The sequence below is a fragment of the Echinops telfairi genome, unplaced genomic scaffold, assembly GCF_000313985.2.
Source record: "Echinops telfairi isolate 266 unplaced genomic scaffold, ASM31398v2 ScPeMD7_7469;HRSCAF=8507_1, whole genome shotgun sequence".
NCBI classification, from domain to species: Eukaryota; Metazoa; Chordata; class Mammalia; order Afrosoricida; family Tenrecidae; genus Echinops; species Echinops telfairi.
This window is the reverse complement of record NW_022111373.1, coordinates 72,696,911-72,704,424: the sequence shown is the minus strand read 5'-3', so window position 1 is coordinate 72,704,424 and position 7,514 is coordinate 72,696,911. Positions and strand designations below refer to the sequence as shown.

The following is a 7,514-nucleotide window of genomic DNA, read 5'->3' as shown; positions in this document are numbered from 1 at the left end:
CCACTACCCTCTCCCTCATGAACTCTTGCTCATTTATAAATTATTATTATTATTTTGTCATATCTTACACTTCCAATAGAACATTCGTTTAGCATATTAAAATATCATTACCTTAGGGGGCAGGGAGTTCATGTTTACGGTGAAGGACTCATTTGGAGGGAAACCGGTGAGAATGGTGGCACAGCTTTAAGGACGTTCTTACAGAGTGTACTGCCCTAACTGCATGTGTAGAAACGGTTGGAACTGGGGGGCAGGGGAGTTGCCGTGTACAATGTGAACGACAAAAATTTTATATTTTGTATTTAAAAAACAAATTAAACTGTTAAAACCTCATTTTTTCCTTGATGGCTTAGGAGATTTTTGCTACCCCTTCAAAAGTCATGCTCAAGGCCAGTGCCTTGCTCCCCTCCTCTTAGACCTGGCCCTGAGAGAAGCCCTGTCTACCCACTCCTCACTCAGCAACACGACGATTAGGTACGGAAGACCAGGTGGTTGTGCATAAATTAGCAGGTCATAAAAATAGAGAACCACCACATTCTGGTCACAAAACGGAAGATGACTACATCATTACACACTTGCCAAATGACATCATTTCCTAAGTGCCAAACTGCATTGTGACATAACTGCCAAACCACTGAGAATTATGACCCCGTCAAATTGACACACACCATGCACCATACCAGCCTGTATTATTCTTCCATTGAAACAAAGATTTGTGGTGCTGGCAAAGAATATTGACAGTCTCATGGACTGCCAAAAGAACAAGCAAATCTGTCTTAGAAGAGTACAGTCAGAAGCAAGGATGGTGAGATAGTTAAGGTATATTGTGCCAACCTGGCCGATAAACACATGTGGAATTAACTGAAGGGCGGAGAGATAAATGGCTTGGTGAGCCCTGCCTTTTAGTTCTTGGGTCTCCCGCTTTCTGATGGTCGGACCAGGGTGCAGCTGCCTTAGCCAGTTCCCTGCTTCAGCTGGCAAGGCTCACTTCCTGTGAGACATCCCTGAGGAGAAGACACATGGGCCTACCCCGATGCAGCCCTGGGTGCTGAAGCAGCCGTGTGGAAACCACTGCCAGCACTGAGATGCTTACACGTTCACTGATTTGGCTTTCCTCCTGCAGTCAGCATCATTGCGTGTGTTTTGTGAGAGTGAGGAGGATTTTGTAGGTTGGTGTTGGACATATGGGCTACTGTTGGATTTATGGGTTTGGACAGCACTGGGTTGGGATGCTTTTTTAATGGACACTTACCCTTTATATAAAACTCTCTCTTACACATATATGAATTTCTGTGGATTTGTTTCCCTAGTTTACCCAGACTGACACAGATGGCGAGACTTCTCTCACATACTTTGGACATGTTATCAGGAGAGGCCCAGAGCCAAAAACCAAGCTCACTGCCATTGAGCTAATGGTGCCTCACAGCAACCCTATAGGACAGGGTAGGGCTGCCTCTGTGGGTTTCTGGGACTGTAACTATTTATGGGAGTAGACAACTTTGTCTTTCTCCTGGGCAGCAGCTGGCGGTTTCGTACGGTGGACCTTGGAGTTAGCAGCCAGTCCTGGGAAAAGAACATCATGCTTGGTAGCGTAGAGGGGCAACACAAAGAAGAAGACCCTTGATGAGATGGATGGGCACAGCGGCTGCAACACTAGGCTCATGCATGATCATGGTGAGGGTGGCACAGGACTGGGCAGGGTTTTGCTCTGTTGTACACCAGGCTGCTGTGAGTCGCACCAGACAGGCTGGCACCTACACCAAGAGCAGCAGCGCTGGCCTGATGCATGTCACCAATGCACCGGCTAATGAGACAGTAGAGTCTTTCCTGTGGTAAAGGTGACATGTTGGACAACGAGATAGTTGATAGTGAGGAGTGGGTGTATCGTGGGACGGCACTGTGGCAGTGGGCATGAGTGCTGCTGTTAACCCAAAAGTTGGCAGCTTCAACTCGCTAGCCATTCCACAAGAGGAAAGATCTAGCCGTCTTCTCCCATATAAGTGACAGCCAAGAAAATCCTAGGGAGCAGGTGAACTTTGTACCGTGGGGTTGCCGCGCATCAGAATCGACTCAAGGGCGCACAACCACAATTACAACATCCAGATAAAAGCCATTTCCCAGCCTCCTTTGTAGAAGGGTGTCCCGTAAGAGAAAGCGGAAGGGCTGGGGACGGGTTTCTGGGAAAGCTCTTACAAGGGACCTGACTCAGCTCTGACACTTGCCTGGCTTCGTGATAGGGACAGTGCTCATAGCAGCTCCAGTAACCCTCTCACACCAAGTGGGGGCGCAGCGCATGGGGAGCCAGTGCTGACCGCAGCAGTGCAACGGATGACGTTGTGCCGCTGCCCTACTGGCCTGCGGATTTCTTGTGACACGAAACCCACAAAAACTCCTGATTTCTCTAAGGCATGTAGCTTGGTTTTAGTCAATAATGGGCAATCACAGGAAGAGCAGTAAAACATACACACACCCACACGTAGAACAACGATCAAACTGTCTCGTTCACTGCAGTGAGGCCGTGACAGACATCCACCATCTCAGAGGCTGCTCCTTCTTCATCGTATTCACAAACAGCCAGTGTCGCCACCGTTAATCTGGCTGTCAGTTCATTTTACCGTGGCCATTTTGTTGGTCTTTCAAGAAACCACAGTGGCAAAAATCAGGCCAGGGCCTGGCTCTGACACATACCCTCTCTCACCCCCCTCGTGGTGAGTGCTGATGGTGAACAGAGGCTCAAGTAAGGCTGACAGCATCCTCCACTGGTGCATGGTGACAAGTGGACATGTGGAGTCAAGGCAATGGTGCCAAGCGACCCCTGCTCTGGTTTGGGCTGGGCAGGGCATCAGCTGACTTCCAGGGCCTCATCTTTGATGTGAGCTTTCCTGCCCCACAGAGCTGTTTTCTCTGGCATTGAGCCCATTGACACCCTAGCTACAAGGGCCTGGAGCACACTGGCTCTCCTTACGGGAACCACTGTTTGACTGAAGCCAAGGTTAACTTAGGTCTAGTCCCATGGGTGTCCAGAAGGCCAAACAAATCTGTCTTGGCAGACGCACGGGCAGAATGCTCCTTGGAAGCGAGGAGGCTGTGACTTCATCTGCTCTCCTTCGGAAGTGTTTTCAGGAAGGACCGTGCCCTAGGAAAGGACATCGTGCTGGGCACAGGGGAGCGTCAATGAAAAAGAGGAAGACCTTCAGGGAGACGGACTGACACAGTGGCAGCAGCCATGGACTCAAATAGAACAAGTGAGAAGGTGGCGCAGGACTGGGCAGTGATTGGTTCTGTTGCTTGTCCAGAGGGTGGCTAGGCGTGCAAGTGACTTCATGGCACCTAATGACCACCACCGCCAGAGGGTGCACCAGCGGACCATCTGTCAGTGGAAGCTGGACACTGTGCTATGACACTGGAAAGGAGCCTGGGTGGTATACTCGTTCTGAAATGGGCTGCTAACCACAGGGTCAGCAGTTCGAAACCTCCAGGCACTCTTTGGGAGACAGATGAGGCTCTGTACTCATCTTTGGTTTACAGCCTTGGGAACCCAGGTGAGCAGTTCTACCCTTGACTCAACAGCAGTCAGTCTGGGTTTTGGATGAAACTGAATGGGTTTCAGCAGAGCTTTCAGACTAAGCAGACCACTAGCCGTCTACTTCCAAAAATCAGCCAATGAAAAGCCGGCCGATCATAATAGTCCAATCTGCAAGGTTCGTGGGGAAGACCCAGGCCCGGGCAATCATTTCCTTCTGATGGGCACGGAGTTTCCATGGCGTCCCGGCCCGCTCAGCAGCAGCGAACAAGTCAATGTAGTTGTCTTTCAAAAAAAAACGAGGTTTTAGATCCCATCTGCACCTTCTTGATCTTGCTCCCGACCAGAACAAGAGCGCATCAGCTCGATCTCCGGATCTATTAGGGAGCACTAACGAATAAGCCTTCACTGAAAAAATATTTTTAAACACACGATGCTTTGTTCCACTAAGTACAAGAGTAATTTAAACCATATGAACCAAGTGGTGCCTGGTGAAATTCCTTAGAAGACTTGTGATGGACGCATGTGAAAATATCAGCGTACTGCATAAGGAACTGAAGTATTAGTTTGCAAACGGGACTGTGAGCGGTGGCGTGGGGAAGGGCATGAGAAAGGTAAGTATCAGCACAACTCTTCAAGCTCCTTACACAAAGGAACCCCAGGGGAAAGCCCCCTAGGTCCAGCAAGATCCCGGTGCTCAGACAGCTGGAGGAAAGGCTTCTCTTCCAAGGTCAGAGCCCCCCTTTCAGCAAAAGAGCAGAAGAGAAAGTGTCGTTTACATTTTTCTCTGTTTGTGGGAGTTGTTCAGTCATAAGCCATGTGCCCAAACCCTAATCTGCCAGATCAGCTTTGAAAAAAGGGAAGAACCCGGCCAGGCATTTATCAACACCTAAAATCGTTCCTTTTCATGCCAGGGTGAAAGCTAGTTTATGAAAAAAAGTTTTCACCATCTCCACCCCCACCCCCGCCCTCTAAACCTGCCTCAGATTTTAAGCCATTATTGCTCTAAGAGTGTGTGTGTGTGTGTGTGTGTGTGTGTGTGTATGTGTGTGTGTAGAAAAGTGATTTGGGCAACAAAACAGTGCAGGCTTCCTAAGCTTTGGCCCAGCCCAGCCACCATAAGGCCCAGCTGTGAGTCTCGGCTGTGCCAGCTCTCACACAGCCTCGTGATCACTGAGGAGAGCCCAACCCTGGGCCAGGAGGGTGGAACCCAGCCCAGGAGGACCCAGGCAATGATGTGACGTTGGTTGTTGGCACTGTGGGAGGAGGGTTAAGAGGACACGGAGACTGGGCCCCTGCCCCAGAAGGTACAAGTGGGGGTGGGGGGCACTCTCTGGGGGCAAAGACTGGGCCTCATATACCCCAGAGTCTCTCCTATGGGGGAAACGGGAGCTAATACTTGAAAGGACAGGAAAGGCTCACTTCCCTGGGCCTGGATGCAGCAGGATGCTTGGGGCCACAGTGGAGATAACAGACCAGGGGATTCTGGGAACCACCATGGGGCAGAGAAGCAAGGTCTGAGAGTCCAGGGAGCCCTCTAGCCGGCATGTGTGCCCTTGGATGAGTCATTTTTCTCCTCCAAAGCTTCAGCCAGCTCCTCTAGAATTAAGGAGACCGTTGGAATGGGAGATGTCTGCGAACCCCACAGCCCCGACATCTGTGACTCAGGGATTCCGAGTCTCCTTGTCTCAGCCCTCCCCTTTGCTGGCTGACTCCAGGCCCTGGGACCGTTGGGTTGTCTCTCCCTGACAATCCCTCAGAGTCAAGGCATGGAGGCCGAGCTCCAGAGACGGCCCACCTTCCCGGTCCCCTTTGTTCCTGAAGTGGCTGCAGACCCTTGAGGAAAACAAAGGCCTAACACTTTGGGTTCCTGGCTGTCCTCCAAGAGCCAGGGTCTCCCCCACTCTGAGCAAGCTGTATTTTGTCAGGAGACCTCTGTCAACAACAAAGGGGCCCCTAAATTCACAGCCAGGGCTTCAACGCCTGGCCACCTAGCCATCCTGAGCTCCATGCGCACAACGCTCCCTTTGCCTGCCAACCCGGCTGGGGGGCGGGGAGGCAAAGGCTGGGATGTGGTCCAGGGATTTCACCACTGCCAAACTCACACAGTCCTCTTAACTCCAGCTTTTAAAATCGCAGGATATTTATTTGTTTGCCCTCTACTGTAAGCCCACAGCAAAGGGAAAAAATGAAAAAGTCAGCGCTTGTTTGGCTTCGAGTTGAACCAGTTTGCTGGCACATGAGCAGAAACCCCATCACCTTCTTAGAAGTGAAGGGAAAGAGAGCCCCTCTACGAGTGGTCCACCAAAGGAGATGCGGCTTCCCCTGAACCCTGGGACATGACCACGAGGGAGCCTATCCGAGAAGGGGGTTTTGCCACGGGGTCAGAGAGAATTCCCGATGCTCTTAGCATCCAAGCACTTGGCTGACCCAGCCACCTTTCCAAGTCTGACCATCAGCCAATTCCTGTGGGGAAAACAGAGAGGAAGAGGCTACTTAGAACCCTCTAGGTCCCTCCTGTACAGAGACCCTGTCCTCCTCATCTTACTCCCCATTCTGCTAGCCTCTCATCTCCTCGGTGCTCCCCAAACGAAGTGGGCATTTCCCACAGTGGTCAGTAGGAAAGAGGAGGAAGAAAGAGGAGCGGAGAGCCAGGACCCTACCCTGTGTTGTAAGGGGGTTACCCCCAGGCTGGTGTGAGGGCCAGGGAGAAGGGGCGAGTCCATCCATGCGATCTGATCTCACAGTGGAGTAGGCTCAGGCTGCCATCCTCTGCAGAGCCTGCCTGTACCGGGAGGGCCCCGGGCCTCCCGTACCCGAACTCACCACGGACACGTGTTCTTAGGGCCACTAGACTCCATCCCCATAGGACCTCGTGCCTCGGGGGCCAGGCAGGTTTCTGTGGGACCCTTCTGACCTCTCCACACCACTTTCCTGTGAGAATGGGGCCCGGGTTCTGACACAACGCTGTGACCCATGACAAGCAATCACATTCTCACACGCCCGGGCCCCACTGGTCACCGAGTTTCAAAACGGATTGGTCCGCACAAAAGGACAAGTATAACATGAGTCTGCTGAGGTAAGTTTATATATATATGAAAAGAAAGAACAGAAAGGTAAATGCAAAAGGGGCTCAGGGAAAAAGCTACTGTATACAAACACTCCAGGGGTGAGGTCCAGGTAGTATGGCAGGGGCCAGACCAAATCTAGGGGTACATATGGTAGCCAATTAAAAAAAAGGGGGCAGGAGGAAAGGGGAAAGAAAAAAAAAAAAGATGTGTGATGGGGGAATAGGGCACTGACCCACCCAAGGGGAGGGTATTGTTTGGGTCTCCACAGGGAAAGAGGGACCAGATTTAAAGCCAGTGCCAGACCAATGCAGCATGCCAGCCTGACGGCTCGGCCCCCATACCAGCTATGTGGACAACTGCCCCTCCCCCCAGAAGAATTTACTTGAGAGGATGGCACTGAAGTTGCAGCTAGGGGAGAGGGGCATGTCTGACCAGGGCAAATGGGAGCACTCAGGGGGAGGAAGAGAGAGTGGAGCACATCTTGGCCCACCAGGCCTGGAGGATGAACGACATCCCTGCTCTGAACAGCCAAAGGACAGAGTGGACAATAAGGATGACACACCATCCCTTGATGGCCCCGGGCCCTAAGGGGGAAAACACTGGAGACCCAGTGTTGGGACTGGCCCAGACTGACCCTGAGACACTGAGGCAAACCACTAAAAGTGTGGGGCAAAGCAACCGTGGGAACAGAGCAGGGAGCCCCTGAGGGAGTACAAAGGACAGACTCTGGGGCCAGAGCATGGTACGCCATCGGTCCTGACTGAAGGACACGCCTAGAGATCAAAATACAGACCTTGATCTTTTTACTGGTTTTTCTTTCTTTTTAATTAATTTATTCTTCTATGGGTAATTGGTTTCATTTTTTGTTGTCATTCATCGCCACTGTGTTCTCAATCATTGCCTATCTTGCTATGGCTTGA

General features: G+C 51.4%; 1 protein-coding gene across 1 annotated transcript in view; it reads right to left on the bottom strand.

The window, feature by feature from the left end:
• LHFPL2 (LHFPL tetraspan subfamily member 2) overlaps nucleotides 1-7,514 on the bottom strand; it is a 216,862-nt gene that overhangs the window by 61,641 nt on the left and 147,707 nt on the right. The window lies entirely within an intron of this gene.